The 22,109-nt window shown below is 51.0% G+C and overlaps 1 protein-coding gene across 4 annotated transcripts in view; it reads left to right on the forward strand.

The window, feature by feature from the left end:
* CTXN1 (cortexin 1) overlaps nucleotides 1-22,109 on the forward strand; it is a 43,162-nt gene that overhangs the window by 15,407 nt on the left and 5,646 nt on the right. Inside the window, exons 2-3 of one of the 4 annotated variants that reach the window (XM_074808602.1) lie at nucleotides 19,465-19,582; nucleotides 21,480-21,705. The exons of 1 other annotated variant lie outside the window; for it this stretch is intronic. The gene's annotated coding sequence lies outside the window, so the exon portion shown is untranslated. The remainder of the gene's footprint in view (nucleotides 1-19,464; nucleotides 19,583-21,479; nucleotides 21,706-22,109) is intronic. 2 more of the 4 variants (XM_074808601.1, XM_074808603.1) reach the window with 2 other exon arrangements.

Genomic DNA, 22,109 nt, shown 5'->3' on the forward strand with positions numbered 1-22,109 from the left:
AGCCTGTCCAAACAATGGGTTTTGGAACAGCCTTGGTGAACAGAGGCTGAGCTGGGTTTGACAAAGGAGGATCCATTTCTGGAAGGATTTATACAAGCTTTGATTGTACCAGGCCAGACTGGCTGGCTCCTGGGTCCCTCCTGGTCCCAGGTTCCTTGTGGCTGAGCAAAAGAATTACAAAAACTCCCCAGGAGCTTGCTCTGTCACAGCCATTGTGTTTGCTATTACCTCGGGCTGAGCTAAGGGGTGCAAAGGCAGAGTCCTTGCTAGAAAAAGCATCCTGTGCAATTCCTCCTTGTTCCTTCTCCTGCATGCTCTTGCCTGCCAGCAGACGGGAAGCCCAGAGCAGCGAAAGGGGGTGGTTTCACATGCTGCCATTGCTGGAATGGATAAACGGAGCAGCTCTGGGCAAAGCTTGAGCTGTCTTGCCAAACTGGCTTGAATAATTAAAGTCCTCAAGGAGATGTTTGCTGATTTGGAAACATGTGCTGATGCATAGGGCTGAAGGGTACCACCCGAGGGGAGCAATGCATTAATTTAAGGCTGCCTCTGTTAATGTTCTCTTTTTTCCTCTGAAACTGGAGCTGCAGTTGAACACACTGCCTGGCAAGCGCTGGGGTTTGGTGGTGATGCTACTAACTGAGCAGGAGGCTTGTCAAGAAATGATCCAATTTCAGCCCAAGAGCAGACACTTGCCAGGCTCCAACTCTTCCCCTCTGACTGACCTCAGAAGGAATTGTCTCTCCTGCACAGTGCGGTGCAATCCAGCCCTGTCTGGCTGCAATCCCAGGCGAAGCAGAGTCAGCCGTCCTTCCACCACGCAGGCTCGCTGCTGTTGGGGATGGAATGAGGTGGGATGGGATGCTGCTCTTGCAATTGTTATTTGCTTCTTGGGTTGTCCCACATTCCATCAGACCTGAGAAATATGCTCTGCAATTAGTCTGGGAAGCCATGGAGAAGGGTGGGAGGAGGAAGCCTCGGCAGTTTTTCCAGGGTGGCCTGGTTCCCTGCCTGAGATGCATCCCTTTGCCATCTTTCTGCAGAGCCCTGTGTGTTTCCAACATTGTTCCCACCCCGCAGGAGAAAACAGCAGGGCTTGAGAGAGTTAAGAAGGACCAGGAGGGCTGACAGAACAAGCTGAATTTGATTAGCCAAGAAAGGGAGTGAACTCTTCCCAACACATAAAGCTGTTATAAAGTGATCAATTGTTCTTTGTGTCTGCTGGGACAAGATGAGAAGCAATCAGTTTAATTTGGAGCTAATGAGATTTAGGTTAGATATGAGTGAGATGCAGATTGGCGACGAGGGAGTTCTGGGAGAATCCTCTTCAGCTGCATTTTAACAAAGCAAGTGACTGTTCTGAGCATCCTTGGACTTATTTCAGTGGTGAAATAAGTGAAATAACCACTGGGGGCAAGTGGTTTTTGGAGATCCTCATGCTTTCATGAGTCCAGGATGTTCCTTGTTTAAAACCTTCCTGAGGATCGGTCTGGGGTAGCTTGTTGGTGGTGATTTTGTTGGTGCCAGCAGCACACATGGTACTGTGCAGACCCACAGTGCTGCAGGGTGACAAGGGGCTGGGCAGGCTGGGGGGGGGAAACCCAGCTCTGGCATGTTTACAGTCAGCCTGGATTGTCCTGGGGAATTCAGCTCCATCACCCACAGAAACACCCAGGCACCGTTGTGCATGCTTTTGCACATGGATGGTGGCAGGCAGGACAGCAACTCAGACAAAGAAATAATTTAAAATCACTTAATTGCAGCAATGGATTTCTTTGGAGTAGCGTATTTGCCCACTTGCTAAATAATTCATAGGAGAGCCTGGTAATTAAATGCTAAAGACCTGTTTGTGCTTATATTACTATTTAAATGCAAGAAATTACCAAGTCATTTAATTGCTAATTAAAAATAATACAGTTACTTACCATCTTATAAGAATTAGTCAGCATTTCTGTGTATTGTTTGCACAGAGCATAAACACTCAGATCCTTTTTTTAGGCAGTTATCTTGTAAACTTATCCCGGTATTTGTGCTGATGGAAGGCATGTACCTCATCTTCTTTTAATGGATATAAAAACATAAGGAAAAATGCAAATTAAAAAAAAAAATTAAGCAGCACAGGCTGCCTGTGGAGGATGCTTTGCTTTGTTCCCCATCTTCCTCTTTCATTTCCCTGCAGAAGGTCCCCTGGATGCCAGCCCCTGCTGCACCTGCATTTATAAGCTCTCTCGCTGCCTTGGATGGCGTGTAACGCACGCACTGGGATGAAGGTCCTGGAGAGAGAGCAGTCCTGAGCATCCAAGAAGTTGTCTTCAAGTTGGGAGCGACAAATAGGCTAAAAAGGCATTTTTCTAATCCCTGAGACCTAAGGTTGTCGTGAAAGGCCCCGGAGGCGGCGATGAGATGTGCTGGGATGTTCTATATTGCGCAGAGGCGTTAGGAGGGTGAATTAGATGTAAGATCCAGGGACTGGAGGGCCCAGTCTTATGGAAGACTCTCAGAAAGAAAAAAAAAACAACCCAGGGCTGCTGGATCAGATGAGGGATTTGGGTGCAGATCTGGGTGCATTGGTCTGAGCTGTCCAAGGAGTAAAAGTCTGTGTAGGCATACCGGAGTGTGTGTGTACTCATGGTGGGTGCGTGGGAAGGAGAGCATGTATGTGGATGTATGTGGAGGTGGGGTGTGTACTGCACGTGTGTTGCACGCCTGCGTGCCTGTGGAGGCTGTGTGCATGTGTGGTGTGTGCAGGGAGTGGGGGGGGGGGGGTGTGTATCAGGTGCTTTGGAGTGTGCAGGTCCTCTTGGGGGTGGATTTGGGTGTTTGGGTAAGGGATCGTGTCTGTATTTGGCTGCGATCCCCAAGAAATAACGACTGGTTCTCAGCTTTTCTGAAGGGAACTTTAAGGTATTGCTCGGATGAACTCATCATTAAATATTTGTAATGAGTCACACGTTCCCAGTCATGAATGCTTACTCAATGTCAGTTCATCACCCAGCTTCTTCGAATGATTCACTTGTAGCTTTTGATACTGGGAGGGGGACAGGCCACACTCACAAGGCCAAAGCCAGGCTGGGTCCCTGCAAGGCGACGTCCCTGTGTCCCCTTTCTGAGGTCTTCCACGCACGTATGTGCAGGCACGGTTGGTACGGGTGACCTCTGCTACCTTTGAGAAAAAGGGAGAGTTCATCCCCCCCTGCCTTGGGGTGCTGGTGGCTGACCCGCTCAAGATCTTCCCCACATTTGGGGGGGCCAGTCCTGGCCCAGAGTGGCTTCTCCAGGACACAGTGAATTAGTGGTAGTGCTGGAAGAGGGCTTTCATTTCCTTAGAACCCTATGGATGATTTGTTGGCAACATTTTCATCAGTATCCTGATGTTTTGGTCAATATTCCACGGGAAAATGTTTGAGAAAAACTGCTGGTTTATTTTCTAAATGAAAACATTGTTTCAGATGTTAATTAAGATGACAGGGATCTGCTTTATACAAAATTTTATTACAATGTTTAATGCTGAAGTGGGAACTGGTTTTGTTCCTGTTAACAATGGGAATATTTCATTCTGGGAATCTACATGTGGAAATGTTTACTTCCCATCAGGCTGATTTCACCGGGGTCCCTGAGGACGTCAGCCCTGTCCCCAGATGTACTCTTGTCCTGTCCTTACATGTCCTGCCAGATTCAGAGTTGTCTGGAACAGAGAATACGGGTATCTGTAGCCCAAAGAGGAGCCTGGGAGGGGCTCTGAGCTGGCCAGGGCTCCAATTTAATGAAGGAATCAAATAATCGCTAATAATAGTCTGCCAGTTTTTGTTAGACTGGGTCATTTCCTTCTGTTAAGTGATAATCAGAAATCTGAGATGATGCCTGTCTTTTAACTGCTGTGCGCAAGCAACTTTTGCGAAAGACAGTTTGCTTTCCACCCTCTTGGATTCTGACCAGCAGAGCAGTGACTGGGACTTCTTCTTGGTCCTGACCACAGCGAGGTGTGCTGCTGTGTGCTGTCCCAGGGCAGTGGCATTTCTGGAGGTAACTGGTTGTCCGAGTTCTTGGAAATGAGTCCTTTAGCCCTGGCACCTCTGCCCTTTCTACTGCTCCCTCATTTCACTCTCCACTGGAGCTCTTCTCCTCCCCTGTGTTTTGGTTGATGGGTTCAGCTGACACCTCCCCTACATCATGCAGCAGTTGGCCTTCATGTCCTCAAGGGCATACAGCTGACTGCTGGCCAACGTGTCCCCCAGGACCTCCACGTCCTCTGCTGCAGATCTGCTTTCCAGCCGTTCCATCCCGGTGTACAGCGTTATTCTGGCTCAGTGGCAGGACTTTGTATCTGCTGAGGTTTCTGTTAGTACTTTCCTCCAGCTTTCTGAGGTTTTGAGATGACATCTGTACTAGTATTGCCCCGTGGAAAACATCACTTGTAATCAACTGCCTGTTCCACTTAAACAATTGGCCTCTGAGTCCAACAGTCCATGTAGTTTTCCACCCATCCCACCATCTACTATTCAGCCCACGTCCCCTTAGTTTGTTTTGCAGGACACAATGGGAGACTGCCAAAGATGAACCCTTCCTGTCTGCATTTTAGCTAAATGTGAGATTTAGCCCGGTCGGGGCTGGTATCATACCACAGGTATCCCATGTGGTATTGCCTGGCTGCCCTAAGAACCCGTGTTGGATTCAGCGAGGGTGAGGCCCTTTCACACCTGGATCAGCTGGAGGACTTCAGAGACACCCCTGACCATGAGCTGAAAAGAGAACCGATGGACTTCAGGGAGATGGGTTGATGCTCTTCTGGAAGGACACCAGAAGCAGAGGATGGGTGGTTACTCTGGGCTGGACACTTGTGCAGTGTATTGATACAGGCTGAGAAACAGGTCTGAGAGGTAACGACCATGGGTGGACCAGCACCGAAGACTCAGCTGGGTTCTGCAGAGCTGCTTCTCCTCGGTGATCAGTGGCCTGGAAGGAAACCAAAATGTGCTCTCTGAAAAAATATCTGGTGGGTATAAAGACTGGGGGAGCTGTATATATGTAATTAAGATGGCAGTTCAGTGATCTAGAGAGCTGGATCGCTTGTTCAGCGGGTGCGCCCAGCCGAAGGTGTGTGTTTTGTTAAAAATGAAAGAGGTTTGGGGAAGCAGGGTGAATACTGAATGGGATCTGGACTTCCAGTGTGTGGCCGTGACTAACACTCAGCTGAGATCCTTGGCTGGAGAATTGCAGTCTTGAGAATAGTAGGGCTATGACTTTACTGCCTGCCATTAGTCACTGGGGCTGATCAGCAGGATGTTAATAAATGGGAGAAAAGTCAGTGAAGCAAGTGACTGATGAGTGAAGATGGGAAACAGAGGCTTTACAGTGAAAGCTTGGCTTATCAGAGGTTTCCTAGTCACGGGGTTCTAAAGCCCGGCTGGAGAACCACCTTGTTCTACCCAGCAAAGGTGTACCTAAGCCCAGAGGCTGAAAGATGACGCTAAATAAACTCAAGCTAAGCACAGGTGCAGGTTTGAAGGATATTATTCAGTTACCAATAGCACAGACAGTTTTCAAAGAATAAAGAAATTCTTAAATATCTGCTACGAAGAGGAATTACCTCAGGGCACGTTATGTACTTCAGCTTCATGACATTCTCTTGGAACTAAGCATATAAGGAAAACAATCTGTTGAGTGCTTATTTGTGGTCTATTCAAACTTTGTTTCATGTTCTACCTGGGCTCTGACAGCTGGTGCTGGTTTTAAAAAAACCAAACACCTAAAACCAAAACATCTTCCTGTGGCATGAGACTCCTGGCATCACCAGAGGTATGAGGAAATGGTGAGAGCTGGCAGGTACTTCTTGCCTGAAGGACCTAAAAATTGGGAACCAGCATGGGTGTGGTTCTGGGCGTTTGGAGAGCCCTGGCTTTGCATTTGCTTCCTGTTTCAGTGGGTTTCCTTTTCCCTTGCCAAGCTCATCCGTGGGCTAAGCGGACATTAGTTCTGCTCCTGCCTTTGGATCTACTCGTCCCCTAAGCTCTCTGGATCTGGTTCCACCTCCCCCTTGTCCTGCCCTGCTCAGAAGGGGACACCTGCGAGAACATTTTCATTGGTGTTGTGGGGGAGCTAATCTCCTACTGCCTTGATTGCACAATCCCTCTTGTTCTTATGTCCAAGGGGCTCCCTTGAGATGGAGCCATCTCTTCCCTCTCCTCCTAAAAGCTGTCACTGCTGTAGGATGCTCAGGGTTGCAGCCTGAAAGACTGACTCCTGCACTGAAAATCTGTGTTTTGGGGCTGGCGGGGAGGACCTGAGATGGGCATTGCTCTAGAGAGCTCCTGGGAGCTCAGGAAGTGGATTTTGGCTCTCCTTATGCCAAGCCTGGGTCCTGAGGAGAGGACACTGCATCAGTTCCTCACCTGCAGTGTAGTGGCAGAGACCTTCCCTGCCAGCACGCTTATTAGGGTGTTTTAATTATTGAGACAGTCATTCTAATTGTGTCTCCTGGTTCCTGTTCTGCTGAGATTACATGTGCTTCTCATTTTCTGCACGCTGGCTCTTCTCCAAGCCACTCTGCTGCGCATATGGAGTGTGCGCAGGGGAAACTTGCCCAATAGACCAGGGAGTGGGATGCTCATTGCCCTCCTCTGCCTGCCACCAACCACCTGGGAGGAGAGCTGGAAGCACCAGGGAGGGCTCCAGTGCAGCCCTGGTCATGGCTTGGTGACAGCTCCTGTGTCCCCATGGTGGCCTTGCCCACCAACCCTGCGCTTGTGCCGGCAGCTGTGTGGTCTCAGTAGGGATGCAGCCACCCCTGAATGCAATGCTGCTGTGGTACCAGCACACCCTCAGGAGAGATGCAACTTCTTCTGAACAAGGAGATTTTGCAGGTCCTTTGTATACCCAGCCCTAGAACAAAACTAGGGTTGTTTCTTTTCCTCTGTGACCATCTACATTTTCAGTTCCACTGCGACAGTATTGTCTGCTAAGTTGTCAGCATCCTGAGTGCCTTAGCTTTGCTGAAAAGGGTTTGGAGTGCAGGCTGCTCTCAGACATTGAAGATAGATAATGGGCAAACAGCTCAACGTAGGAACATCCAAACCTGCTGTCTGCTACAGATGGTTTAGATGGGTCTATTGGATTGATGCAGGATCTTCTGGGTAGCAGCCATCATCGCACCTCTGAGGCGTCTGAGGTCTTGGGAGGTACCTAGAGAGACCAAGAAGTGTCCAGACAAGCAGCTGTATGTAACCACTGCTGCCACAACAGAAAATCTTTTTAGGTGAGCAGATCAGGGTTCCTGTGTGCAGGTCAGTATGTCCTCAGGATGAGGAGTCCTGCCTGATTCCAGCTGAAGTATTTCCCTGCTGGCCTAGGACGGTGTGCTTGAGCTACTCTTGGTCTTCATATTTAACAGCACTTCACCCTCTTTGCTCCTTATTCTATAGTGGGTTTTTTAGACAGCAGTCATTGCCTCTCTGCTGTTTTTTCACTAAGCTGAGCTCTTTTGGTCTCCTATCATAAAACTTCACATACCGTTGATGACCTGCACAGCTTTTCCTGCATCCAGCCCTGTTTGAGACCATGTTTTGGGCCTGCATGCACTTTTCCACATGAGGACTCATAAAGCCTTACCCTTATTGCTTATCTCATTATCCTGGTCCTTCAGACCCCCTCTTCTTTATGGCTTAGGCTCCTCGATGACCTTTCCAGTGATCCCATGGTCTTTCCAGTGATGTCCAAGTCTTCCATGACCTCAGTGATGCCTCTCAAACTGCCATCTTCCTTTTTTTTCCCAGCACATTCCTTTCTTGGTTGTGTCTGGCCAGTAACACAACCTAAATGCAGTCAGTTTTCAGGAATGGGCTGTGAGGAGCTCCATTAGAAACATCTCTGTACATTCCCTTTTCAGCAACCCGCCTCACATCTTCCTCTCTGGCTGACAGCTCATCCTATTTTGTTCACCATCACCCCCATCCTGACTACAGATTTCTCACCATACCAAGTGCTTTGCTGAAATCCTGGTAGATGACATTAATTGGAATTTCTTTCTATAAACAGTGATCTTATTGAAAATAACTGTCAGCTTGCCTGGTATGGGAATACTCCATTAGTGCTGTGGCATTTTATCTTATTTCACATATATGTCTTTGTTTTGGTCCAAGCTTACTTTAGAAACCTTGAGTGCTCTTGTAGCTGGACTATGTGGAGTCTGTAGTTGCTTGTGTATCTGTTGTTCTTTCTTCAGTACAGGAGCTATATTTGCTGTTCTCCAGAAAGAGAAGGAGCGTAATCAATAGCTCGTAATCACATATCCTGGCTCAACATAGTCATTAGCAATCTCAACTAAAGATTCCTGACTCTAAGCACTAGTTTTCCAAGGGAGACACAGCGGATTATCTAGTCCTGCTGATTAAAATGTGTTAGATCTCAGACTGATGCTCAGCTTAACCAAGCTGTTCCCACTGGCCCAATGCCTGTCCCTCTTTCTGAATTGGCATCCTTTTCCTGTCCCCTGGCTGCAGCTCAGGTGCCCAGAGCAGTTAAGGTGAACACACGAGCCCTTCGCTCTGAAACCCAGCAAAGCCAGGACATCTGTGCCTGCCGGGACCCAGCTGGTCCACCTGCCAGTGAGGTTTACCTCTCCAGTGATTTCTAGGTAATCTGAAGCAAAATGAGGCACCAGCTTCCCTTCCCTTTGTTGAACAGCTTCTCGCTGGAGTCCAAACTCTCTGACTCTTCTCCTGTTGGTATTGGTGAGTTTCTGGGAAAAGGAACCATAGCCCATAGGTCTCGGGTGTCTGGATTCCACAGGACATCATCAGCAGATGTTGGGTGGATCTGTTGGAACCTGTGTTTTTTCCATGGGCGACCCAGAGGAACCCCACAGGAGCAGAACCATCGCTGTTGGGAGGACTGGGTAATGCCGGGGGATACTGGGGTCATTTCTTAGCTCCTTGAGCATGTTGCACTATAGATCAAGACCCTTTTGCACCATGGTATTTTGACAGACACGTTCTGCTGGCACCAGCCCTTACTGTAACCTCTGGGAGGTGCAGTCCCTCCAGTATCTTTCTATTAGGCACCGTCCTGCTCCTGGAATAGATTCCCAGACAAAACTGGGTTATGATGCAATTAAGACCGAGAACATGAATCAGTGATTTAAAGGGAAAAAAAAAATAATCCAGTGAGGGAGGTGGCAGTGATCCCACGCTGAGCTCTGCTCACTGTTAAGGCAGAGTAAACTGTATGGAGACAGTGGTTAGATCTGAGCACCTTAACTCTGCCCGGGAGCTGTGCCAGGCTGTAGCCAGGCATTGAAGACCACCGGGCTATAGCAGCATGATTAGAAAAGCTGTGCCGTAACCTTGCGGTTAATGTCAATGCAGTTAAGGTACATTGCGGGTACCATGGCAACCTGCACTGGCCACGGGCTTGTTCTTGGAGTCGAGATGCTGCGGGAGCCGTCAGGCTTAGAGGTAGATGAGCTGGGAGTGCAATTGCACTGGTGAAGCGTCAGAAGGTTGTGGGAGGCACCGTGCGTGGATTGATCCCCGCTGGAGGTGGCTTTGTCTCCCCACTGATGTGGCTGCACTTCTCATTGAGGCATGGTTGTTAAGTGTTAGAAGATAAATAGTTCAGAGCACTGGACTGCATAAGCCCTGAATTGATAGACAAGATGATGGGAGAGATGAGGCAGCATGGGCAGGTCAGAGACCAAGAGCTTGTAGCATGGAGCATGCCCGCATGCTCCCCACCGGCAATAGACCAGCAATTTCCCCCATGACATTAGGAGAGGTCATGAGGTCTTCAGGGTGGTGGAAGTATCTCTGCTGTGTCTGAAGGAAGATTCTGAGGTCTCTGGTTGTATTAGGATACAGACAGAAGATGACAGAGGAGCACAACCGCCAAAGCCGAGCAATTAGCATCAAGAGCTTGCAGTGCTCGCACTCTTCCAGATTGCCAGCACAGCCCCGAGGAGCCAGCTTGGCAGTTAAGAGTCCTGATCTACAGAAGCAGTGACTGTGCATCTTAGTTTAACCACTGAGTTTAATGAGACTGAGCGCACCCATCCAGGGCTGGAGCTCCCGTTGTCTGGGGCTGGGTGACCCCCTGCTCACCCTTGGCCCAAGACTTCTTGTTCCCGGTCAGGGCACAGCAAACAAAAGCTTAGCATCTGCAAAGGTTGCTCCTTCTCCTGGGGAACTTGCTAATGAGATGGTGAAGGGCTGTTGCTTTTCAAAGCAGATGTTCACTGGGAGCTTTTTGCAGCCAAGGAACTGCTGAAGCTGTTTTACACAGCCCTGCTCAGGGACGTGGAGGTTAAAGGCAGGAAGGTTCCCATAAGCAGTTTACCTGCTGTTCCCAACCAGCACAGGGTGGAAGTTAGCTGCTTTTGTACAAAAACAGTGGAAGACCTGTTCCTTGTCATTTATGGGGTGTTTCCATGCTTATTCATGGGTCCTTGCTGGAGATGACACCAGCTCCAACCCTGGGCTGAACAATTCCCCAGGCTCTCGTCCCTGCTCCTCTGGGGTCAGTGGAGGTGGATACTGGAGCTGGCAGTTTTAGTGAGATGTTGCCACAGTCTGTGGCCCAAAGCCTAGTTAAAAGCATAAGCTCCCTCACCATGGGCCTCAGAGGTGCTCCTGCGAAGGAAAGGTTCGTTAAATTGTGCATGGGCTGATCAGGTATCTTGCTGGCAAACTATCCGGAAGGGTTGGAGAAAGCTCTTGTCCGATGCACCAGCAGATAAGTTCAGTGAAGTCTCAGAGAGTTGTTGCCCTGGCCCTGGAGCTGGGATTGCAAGTCAGAGAGTTGAGGAGAGTGAAATATGTTTATGTAGTCTTGGCTGAAAGACCCCTTGGGAGCTCTGGAGCTGGGTTATCTTGATGTGGTCAAAGCTGTAGGCATGAAGAAGAATATAAGTGATGTGCAAGATGCAGATAACACTTGCTTATTCCCAGCTTGGAGTTACACTGAGCTGGTTTTTTGCTGCCTAAGCCCTCCCATTTGCCCTTTCCTCCTTTTCTTCCCAAATAACAGACTCTAGAGGCATCTCAGTTCCTTCATGTCAGAGCCAGAATCTGAATTAATAATGTGCTAAGAAAATAAAGATAGTTCAACAGACTTTAAATCAAGGAGAACAGCATGTTAAAGAGTTTGAACAAATCACATTACTTTGTGTGCAGTTTTAAGGCTGGCAGAAATAAATCTCCCAGCAATTTATTGATGGTGACAAATTCTTTCAGAAAGAGCCTGCTCAGGGAACGCTTCTCTTTATCACTAGACTCTCTGCGTGAATTATCTAGGACCAGATTAATGTGTCCCAGTGAACGTGTCAACACAATTTGTGTCCCGGAGCCTCCATGTCACCTGTGCTGACACTTCATTTGAATATATCTATTGAAAACCATGTTGCTTTTTGGATGCTTCTCCCTTTGCCATTGTGTGGGCGTGGGGTTGGCAGAACCGTTTGCAGAGCCAGGTAGATGGGTCTCCCCAGTTGGAGGAGGATGGGTCAAAGACACAGCCTGTCTTAGCCTGGACAGGAAATCTACCCTTGTCAAGAAAAGAGCAACCAGAAAGCTGCAGAGTTTATGGCTCAGTTGATGCCAATGCGTGTCTGACACAGCCAGTCACCAGGGCTTATGTGGCTGGTGGGACCCAGTGCCTGGACCCTGGTTGATGTTGCTGTGCCTGTGTCCTCCAGTGCTCTTCATCCCTCTGCTCAGCCAAGACTGAAGGAAGGACTGAGGTCCAGGTGACACCCATGTAATACTCCAGGGTGCCATCGGGCACGGGGCTGGCTGGGGAGGAGCCTTACATTCATTCTTTTTCATTTACCAGCAGGTCTACCAGAAAACCACTGATACAACTAGAAAATGGCTGATTTTGACTGAAAGCTGTAGGAATTTGTTTTGGAGGTTGATTGTCTGCAGCCGTGGGTGAATTCCCCCTCTGCTGGTCTCGCTTCAACTCCTAGTTCTCCCTGTCAGTGGGCTGTCTGAAGAGACCTCAGGAGTCTTCTCCCTGGGACTCAAGGTCTGGGTTTCTTCTTTATGTTTTTCTGTATTGCCCAGCCCCTGGAAAGTTGCTCCAGGACCTTTTTCCCCTTCTCAGCCCGCTCTGGACTTTTTCCAGCTTCTCAGCTTCTACCTAGTGTTCACATCCCAGCCCAAGAGAGAGTCCCCAAGCAGGGACCGTTGCCCATCCCATGAGGCCACCCCTGTACCCCTGGGATGGGTGCAGGGTGATGTGGGGACAGTTTGGGGCAGCTTTCTGTGCTGCTCTAACTGGTGCTGAGCATTTGATCTGGTGTCTGAGAAGAAACAGGGAGGTAAACCCCATCTGCATGAATGAGTTGGGCTGCATGGCATCAAGTCTTCTGTGGCTTGAAGATGCTTCTCCAGGGAGGTGGTGGAGAGCACGTGTGCATCCATGGTTGTGACAACGAGGGACAGGGAGACCCCAGACGTGCGCAGGTTCCTGCATGTCTGGACCACAGACCTGCAGCGTGGCTGGGCAGTGAGCTGAGGCAACCCAGCAGAGACCACCAGGGAGCAAAATTCAGCCTTCATCTGCTTCAGAGTCTGGCCACGGGGGTCACAAGCTGGGCACTGTGTGCCTGCCCAGATACCACTATTTACTCAGCAGCTACACTGCAGCTTAACGGGGAGGAAAGAAGAGAAGTTAATTTATTACTGCAAATGACTTTGAAGTAATTAATTGATCTTGTCAAAGGCAAGGGATAATTCCACAGCTGTATAATCCCAGCAGAAAGATACTTCTTGTCCCCTGGCAAGGCAGCTTTGATAGAGCTATTTTGCTAACACATGCTGAAGTCAGTAAGGGGACATTTTATTTAATGATTCACACTAATTAGAGTGGAGCAGGCGTGCTCCCTCTCTGTCCCACAGCGCAGCAGTAGCTGGGTGTTTCACGACAGCCTGGTGGTACCAGCCCCATTTCCCATCCTGCCTGTGGGCACACAGCGGGTCTCATCCTGTGCCACACAGGCACGAAAAGTCCCTGGTGACCAGCAGGTCTGGGCATCTGTGTATGGACCTGGCTGGGACAAAATGGAGCTGGAAATGAGAAGGTTTCTGACCATCCGATGAGGAGAAGGAGGATGAAAACAACCTCCCATCTCAGGAGGAGCAGAGCTGCTATTTCAAGGACTTTAGCAGATCCATCAGGCAACATGACCCATGCAACAGGGCTCCTGTAGCTCTGTCTGTCAGCAGTCATGTGTGCTAGATTTGGGGGAGAAAGACCAGGTCTGCCCTCATTTTCCTGTCTCTTGTAGAGCCAGGGTTGCCCAGTGGCGTCTGTTGTAAAATGCTTGTCACTGTGCCCAGCTCTACCTGTTTACAAGAGCTTGCTGTGAATCTACCGCAGGCTACATTTTTTTTTTTGAAGGAAAATTTTGGCTTACATGAAATCGGAGGAAATTTATATTTCCTTCTTGCTGCAAATAAAACTTCTGTCTTTTAAAATAGAACCCGAAATAAAACATAGTGATGATTACTGCTTCATCGGCCCACACTTGTCCATGGGAAGAAAATGTCAGTTCACACATGTGACGAGATGAGGCTGAAACCTCATCAAATTTCTCCAAAACCCTTGTCTGCCCTCACCCTCTGTCCCGGGGAGGTGATTCTTCAGCACTCCTGGAGCTCGAGCCCACCATAGCAATTGTGAAGGGGTTTCGCAGTCTCGTATTCCAAAGAGAGTTGGATGGAGCATGTAGAACAGCAGGGCCAAACACTGAGAAAAGAAAAGCAGAGACATTGAACAGTTGCCCAGGCATAAGAAGAAATAGTGAGTGACTTTGTCATTAATTGCTGTATCATGAGGCTGTTATGGGGGCCCAATTAAAGTGTCTGAGACAACCTTCTGTCTGGCAAATCCCAGCTTTCAAGTGGCTTGACTTTGCAACATCAATAACATTCCTCAGCTGTGGATTTGGGGGCTTAATCCAGCAGCTGCCAATGACCTGGCCAACCCCTTGGCATTGCTGCTTGGTGAGGAGAATGGAGTGACTTCTCTGGACACCTTCTGGGGTGCAGGAAGGGCTTCTCTGGCTTTGGCTATGCTGAGTCCAAGAGATCTTTTTCCCAAAGGAGGGTCTGCTTCAAAAGACAGCAAACATTTACTTGAAGCCTGGTCTTTGTCTGGTGACAGCTCCAGATTTGCATCCCAAGGGTCGGCCCCATGAGCCTTTGTGCTCTTTCTCTTGGTTATTGGCAGTGGAGCAGTTTATCTTCAAGGGAATTATATGGACCAAGCTGGACAAACTTAGATGATCTAGTAGGAGATCTCGATAGTCCACCATCAACAATCAGCTGACCAAAGCCAGCCATCAAAGCCACAGCAACAGGTGACACATTCATCCCTGATTTTCCTAAGACTAACTATGTCTCTGAGGCAGAAGTTGTGACAGAAGCAGCCTCTGGGAACACAGAGGAATGACCTTTGAGATGCTTCTATCTTGCCTGACACAAACAGACATGGAATGTGCAGGCTTGGGGCCTGGGCCACCTCTGCTTTGCCCTGCACTTGCCTGTTCACCCTCCGAGATATGGCCTAGGAACTGTATCCCCGTGCACTTTCCCTGGCACGACTTGGTCCTCGCCAGGGCTGACTGTGACTGTGGCAGTCCCTGGCTGCAGAAGACTTGGAGTTGACACTGTCATGAACTCTACAGGTGCTAGAGTAGCAGAAGGACCATGGTTCCTCTCCTCCCCTCTCTTGGGTCTTGGTAGCTGCTGGGGGCCGGAGGCTGCGTAGGGAGAGGTCACAACACTTGCAGATATCAAAGAACAGGTCAACTATAAAACATCATTCATGTTATCCATAATAGCTTTGCAAAGCTGAACTTGGCTCATCAGAAAGAGTAATGAGGTGCAATTCTCTGCTTGATCAGCTGCTGTTACAGAGGAGTCAGCTGCTCCCGAGTGCTCTGGATGAGCCCAGGAAAGGACATTCTCTTCCCTCGTTGTCACCCAAGCATGTTGAGAAATGTGGCCTCAGCCCTCAGAAGGAAGGTTCAGGTCAGCACTTGGTACTTTTCAGGAAAGGGGATGGGACTGTGTCACCAGCCCTGCCAGTCTCCGGGGATTAAGAAAGGGAGTTGGTGCATCTGACCTGGCTCTGTCCCTACTGCCTCACGCCTTGGCAGTCTGCAGCAGCTCAGCACGTTGCCTTCAGACCAGGCGAGAAGGTTTCCCGAGTTGTCCAGGCCTTCCATGCCAGCAGCAGCACTTGCTGCAATCCAGTCTCACAATAAGTCAGAAGTTAATTTTCATTAATTACCATTGGCACTTAAATTAAAATCTTTAATCGGTGAAACCTGCATGAATAAAGAATGCTTTCATTGAGCCATGGGCATCTATTTTTGCCTTGAACTGAAGCATCCAAGTGTGTGTTAGCAGTCACTGTCTTCAAAGACAAAAACAGTCATTCCATGCCACAGGGTTTTACCCAGTGCAACCACTGCAGTATTTTACAATATCACTTTGTCAGCACTAAAAAAAAAGTGCTTAGATCCCTTTCTGAGATTTATTGCATTTCATAGGTGAATAGATTTTTGATTAGAGAAACACTCTGCTTTTTTCTTTCAAAAGTGCTTGGCCGAGGGGTGAGATAATGCAAAGGCTGAACCTCATTTAATTATCAAGTCCTTTAAGTCCAGGCAGAGCAAACTCCCTTGCTGTCTCCACAGTGCAATTGGTTTAGCATAATCTGAAGCCCGGACCACCCCTCCTGGTGCTTTGCTGGGGCAGTGACTGTGCAGGCTGTGGTGCAGTGTGAAATCCGTGCTCTGAAGTGCAGTCAGGATCGATATTTCTGAATGCCAGAATCTTCTGTGTGCCTCAGGGAACTGGTGTCCCGAGTTTCCCTGAGGCTCATCCAGCTTTTTTTTGTTACAAGAGGCAAAATCTTCAGCAGAAGGATATCCTCCAGCTCTGAAACCCTTCCAAAAAGTGAGGGCAGAGTGGGAAGCTCCCAACATAGCGATTCCCCCAGGCATGTACTTTTTAAAAGAGGCTTAAGGTGGGGGGGAATTAATTTCAAGACAAAAGTATTAGAGCAGTTGGAGTTAGGCTTCCAGCGCCTCCTCTTTGTCTGCTCAGGGACAGAGGAAGAGCGCACGGTGCTTGGAAGGGCAAGGATCAGCTCAGGGTAGGAAATAAAACTAGAAGAAAAGAGGACTCAGTGCTCTCAAAGGCTGGGACGCGTCTTCGTGTGCGCGGGCGGGTCGGGTGCTCATGGGCTCAGCCGTGCTGGGGCTGCAGGAGAGGTGCAGATGGTGTGAAGGGGCTGCCCAGGGGCTCAGGGAAGCTCCGCGTCTCTCAGAGCGTGGTGGGCCGTGGTCCACATGTGGACTCTGAGTGCTTCAGTGTTGCTCTTCTCTTTGTGGGGATTTTTCCACCTCCTCTGGCAGCAGGCAGAGGAAACCCAGGCAGCAGGTCCCAGGATGAGGTTTTTCTTAGGGTAGGTATAGGCACGGTGGCATTGTCCACTCCTGGTTTCCTGGGCTCTAACCTTTGGGCTGTGCAGCCCTTTCTGGTGTGCAGGTGACAGCACACACTACATCAGCTCCCAGCTGCCGTTCACAATGCAGAGCACCTATTGCACCGGTTCCACATCCTGGTTAAGGTGTTTCATTATTTTGTATCATTATTTTTTAAAAAATATTTCCCACCTGTCTGGAGTGTAGGTGGCCAGCTCAAGCAGTGCGATACAGCTGAAATCTTTACGTCCATGCAATCAGTTTACACGAATACCCATCCAGCTGCTGGCAGGTGTCCTGGGAGACACAAGGTCGACACCCCGTGTACACTACAGGCCTTGCTCTGTGTCCCGTAGTGCTGGTGTCCTGCGTATGCTGGACCAGGGGTCCTGGGCACACTATGGCTGGGCTGTAAAGTGACTTGCCCAGAGTCACTGGTCCTGGGGAATCCACATGTGTAGTCACTAAAGCCATTTTGTGCCTGTCCTGCTGCCACATCCTTGAAGGAGAGAGATGTGCTGTCCCCACACACACCCCAGAGCTGGGGGGTCCCAGCACAAGGTCTGTTGCTTTGGTCAGGAAGCCTTGCTCTGGCGAGCTCTTTGCCTGCAGTGCTGGAAACTTCTGGGCCAGAGGAGACCTGCTTGGTCTCTGCAAGATGCCACCAGGCAGAACAGTAAAAGTTGCTGCCACTGTTGCAGCAAGGAGTGTCCCCAATGCCTGGTGTGGTTTCGTGCTCCTCTGGGAAGACTCCAGAGCAAACCAGGTTGCACAGTGAGGGGCTTCACTGCACCCAGGCTCTGCTGCTGCTCACAAATACTCTATTCCCTGTGCTTTCGGGAAGGTGTGGGCTGGGACTGCTGCACACCTGCATGCTCAGGGCTCTTCCTGCTCCTCCTGGCTCTTGCTCCGTGCGAAGAGAGCGGTCGGTGTCACAGATGCAGCCTGCTCTGCTGGAGACAATCCCAGCAAGGGAAATCCTGTCCAACCCGTAACATGGCTCCGGCTCATGGAGAGCCCTCAGCTGAAGTAATTGTGTTTGCACAAACAACCCTCATCAGTTTAAAGGAGATAGAATCAGCAGGAGCTCATTGAGATGCAGCCACAGTCTCCACCGTGGAGCAGAGCTGCTGTCACAGTCTGACACAGGAGCGGCAGGACAGAGGATGCCCAGGGACATGGGATGGTCCTGCTGGGCTGGTGCATGGTGCTGGCTGCAGCCTGGGTCTCCACAGCAGCTCTGTGAATTGCACCCAGCTGGCTCCTGAGAGAGGGGAAAGGCTGGGGAGGCGTTGAGGCCCCCTCTCCATGGATCTGGCTTAGAAATGGTAGCAAAGGCTGGAGCAGACTTCCTCATGGAAAACATGCAAAGTGCCAGGGCACCTGGAGAGGGGTTGGTTTGCACTCCCTTGTCTTCGCAGCCCAGCAGCCTGGGGCAAAGGGTGACTGGGAAAGACACAGTCACTCGGGGATGGGTGGGGTGGTGGGCAAATGAACCCCACAGAAGCCCACAGAAATTTGGGTCTGAAAAACAAGCAACAGCTGGAAATGGTGAAAACTCGTGCCATCCTCTCGGGGACCAGCTGCTCTCGTGAGTTTGGACACTGTGCTGGTGTGTGACCCACTCAGAGGTCTCAGCCTGGCTGAGAGCTGTGATGGTCAGGATGTGGCCGGGTTACTTGGCTAATCATGGTGCACAAGACACGTGAAAATCATGGCTGTGAGGCCAAAGGGAGGGTTAGATGGGAGTTGGCAGGGCTGGACTCGACTGGATTGGACTAGGCTGGACTGGAATGGACTGGGCTGGGCTATACTGGGCTGAGTTGGGTTGGGGTGCATGGAGGATGCTCTGCCAGTGGGTACACATCAGCAGTGGGACTCCAAGGATCCTGGACACAATCAGGTCCTGTGGCTCGCAGGGCTCACAGCTCCACAAACAGTGCCACCACAGAGCCCCAAAGGCTCCCACAACTCTCCCGTGGGTGTCTGTGAAGGCGGCCCTCAGGAACTGTTCATTCACACACTCCCAGTCCTGCCACAGGACAGGTGACTGGCAAAGCAATATTAATTTTACAGGGAGGCCACTAATGTGGCCTATGTCCCCTTTGCCCCAGGCAGTGAGCGTTCCCTGCACTGATTAAGTGTGAGAATGCTCTCTGTAGGCACTTTTCAGAAAAACCATTTCAATTAGCAGCTAAGATGGATAGCGCAGGAAATTGGGTGGTTATTTCCAGATATTTACAATGAATCACCTCATTGTAGGAAGGGGGCATGCTGCAGTGTGCTGAAGGGGCTGGGGTTCACAGTTATGCTCCTCTGGAACCATTACACATAGAGGAGTTTGCTTTTATGGTTTGGTGATTAATTTTTGCAGGATGAATTTTTGCACTGGGGAAATTGCTGAAATTGTAAAGAGGAAGGAACATGGGGAGGGATTGCATCAGCTCCCAGCAGCTACATGCAACCTTGGCATCTAATCCACATTTCTAGGTGCCTCCAACAGCCAGTTGGAGTCTTTTCTGCCCCTTCCTGAACACCTGGATGAGGAGGGATGAGTCCGTTTTCCTCCAGATCAGGTAGCAGTGGGTGTCCTCCCTGGATTCCCTCACATGAAGTCTTCTCCTACTACTACCTGTCTCTACCCCCTTCGGGCTCCTGTACACCAGGACCTGAGCTCTCTTCTGTTCTCTCTTTCACGGGGATCTGCGCGTTCAGCAGGTGCCATCAGCAGGTCCACACTGTGAGCAGACAGAGGTCTTGGATGTCTTGGAGGGGCAGTGATGCAGTTGTGTTGCCCTGGGGATTAGAGGGGCTTTTGGAGGGGAACACGGGGATCCAGGAGCCGTAGCCTGGCAATGGGCAGGCTCAGAGCTCTCCCACGGTCTGGCTTTCCCAGGCAGGCAGCTCACGAAACTTCCCTCATCTCCAATTGCTGTGCTCCACCTTTTATTATAATTGATTCTGCATCGCCATAGGAACCCGCTCCAGCGTGAGTGAAGAGCAGCTGCCTTCCCTGTGCGCTCTCCAGGAGAGAGGCGGCTGCTCCTTCCCTTGAGATGGCAAGTGATGGAGCCGGGAGTCCGTGCCAGCCAGGTACCATCCATGCCCCGTCCCCTCTTGAGTGCTCACGCTGTGGGGAGCAGAGCCGGGGAGTACAAGGGGGGGTAGTTACCTCTGTGCTCAGCTGCCAGGGACACCCCCACCCTCTGTGGTGGTGGGCTCAGGAGATGGGGCTGGCTCTGTTTGTCGGGTGCTAGGATCCAGTAATAGCTTCTCGTGGCGGTTGTCATGTCTGGATGGAGAGGGCAGGAGGCTTTGGGATGGGATGGCATGGCATGGCATGGCATGGCATGGCATGGCATGGCATGGCATGGCATGGGTGGGAGCAGCCTTACCTGGGGGTTTATCTTCTTCCCGGGTGGCTTGGTTTGGCAGTGGTGGGATTTCTGTGTGACCATGGAGAGGAAGTACGTGAAGGGTGTGCTGCAGAGCCCTGCACTTGGCTGCGATTCCTGTGCCCACCCATGGGGACCAGGGATCACAGAGCCTCAGATTTGGGGGCTTAGGTGGGGCTGGGCTGAACTGGGCTGAAGAGTTGCCTCCTTCACTTGCCAAAAAGTGGATGGGACATCCCTCACACTCAGTGTCTCGTGCTCCTGCCCTGGCCTGATCTGCTCGGTTCTCCCCCCCATGTCCGTGGGTTGTTCATCTTCCCCTAACTGCTGGACATGGCTGCATCCCCGCCCAGCAGAGCTGCCTGGCTGGGAGAGCCCGTCTATGGTGGCTGCATGGGTTTGGAGAAGCGGTGGTGGAGAAGGTGGCCTTCCCATTAGCCGTGGGCTGGTTTAGCAGAAGACTGGCCAAGCTCTTACATCAGGGTTTTGGGTTGGACTGCACTCCCAGCCTGTCCTGCCGTTCCTTGTCGTGGAAGGTGCTTGAAGAGAGATGTTGTGAGCAGGCTTTAGAGCGTGAGGGAGCATCTGTCTACATCAGGCCAACTGGGGGATCCTGCTGAGATTTGGAATCTTCCTTGGGTGTGGGTCCTGGCAGCTGGTCCAGACCCACGGCAGAATGTCTCCTGGACCCCACATGTCCTGGTCTGTCCCCACACTGAGCCCTCACAGGGCCAGGTGATGGAGAGGGGCTGAGAGGCTTCACAAAGGAGCCCCAGAATCCTGCTGTAGGTAACAAGCATTAACAGACAGGGAGCCCAGACGTGGGCTGTGGTACCTTGGCAGACTGGAACTGCCTGTCGCTGGGCAGCTGCCTGGTGTTTGCCTGTACGGCCGGGGTGAGATGCACCCCATGAGTGGTTTGGACACAGCCAGGCTCAAGGTGGAGGGGGGGGTCTCAGCATCCCTCCTGGGGCACAGCATTGTCTGTACAATGTATGTACCCACCTCGACAGGGACAGGAGGGTCTCTCCCTGCCAGGGATGTTCAGTGGAGGTGCTGGGGTGAAGGCTCGGGTGCCTCCCTGGCAGCAATAAGAGGGGAGCTGGCAAGGCGGGGTTGCGCACGCTGCTCTCCCGGCAGACTGGATCCCTGAAATGGGAAACGACTTTGTTCCTGCTGGGCCTGGCTGTCTGCTGGGGGAGGACAGAGGAGATGGCCCCTGCGTGAGCCCTGCACCAGCAGTTGGTGGCAAAGACAGAAGCAGATTTCCAGGGACAACGCAGCAATTTGGCTTTGGGATGGATAGGAAGGGAAGACAGAAATGCATCTGGATAGTCCCAGCCCCGTTTGCTCTCAGGTCCAAGGTGCATCCTGTAAAGCAGCTGGAGAACACAGCCCTGTGTTCAGCATCTGCCAGCCAGGAGGTTCACAATGTGCTTTAATATGGGGCAGAAATACCTCTGAGGACACAGGGCAGCTCTTCGCCCCACGGGTCTGCATCCCGCTGGAAGTTCAGCTTCCCCTGGCAGAGCCTCTGGCTGTGCTTACGCTGGCAGCCATGCAGTAACCCAGCGGCATTCGTTTGTTTGACCCAGCAGCAGCATTGACTGAAAAAGGCAACGTAAACCCTGCAAAGAATTCAGCTGCTTCCTGAGCTCCGGCTGCGGGTGCCAAGCACAAGGGTGCACTTCCCAGAAAGGCGCCCGGCTGCCTCCATCCCGGCAGAGGCCACCGGACCCGCCTGGGGCAGACGGACCCTTTGCTGTGGGAGCGCAGAAGTGGAACGACGGAGGGAGCGCCGCAGCCCTGCTGCACTCGCAAGTAAAGCCTTTTCCCATCTCTAAGGAGCTTAGGTCCTAGAAATCCTCCTGCTTAGGCAGAAACTTGTTTGCCTGCAATCCCTGCGAGGGCGTTTGCTTTCCTATCTCCCTGGCGATCGCATTTGCTGTCTGGTTGCAACAGGCGGTTGTGCACCATGTGCAGCGCTGCGATGAATATTAACCAAGGGGAGCCCTCGGAGCTGCGTCCTCTGAGACCCCCCCGGAGCAGCAGACGTGCCCTCAGCCCTTTGCCGGAGCCCTGAATCATGGTGGTGTGTACGCTACGCTGCTCCCCTGCCCGGCTCGTTTTGACCACAGAACCATCTTTGTTAGACATTCCCAGGACCCTGGATGCATCTTATCTTCCGGATTTTTCTCCTAGGTGTCTCAGATTTGTGCGGGGAG

This window comes from Strix aluco, chromosome 29 (genome assembly GCF_031877795.1).
Source record: "Strix aluco isolate bStrAlu1 chromosome 29, bStrAlu1.hap1, whole genome shotgun sequence".
Lineage (NCBI taxonomy): Eukaryota > Metazoa > Chordata > Aves > Strigiformes > Strigidae > Strix > Strix aluco.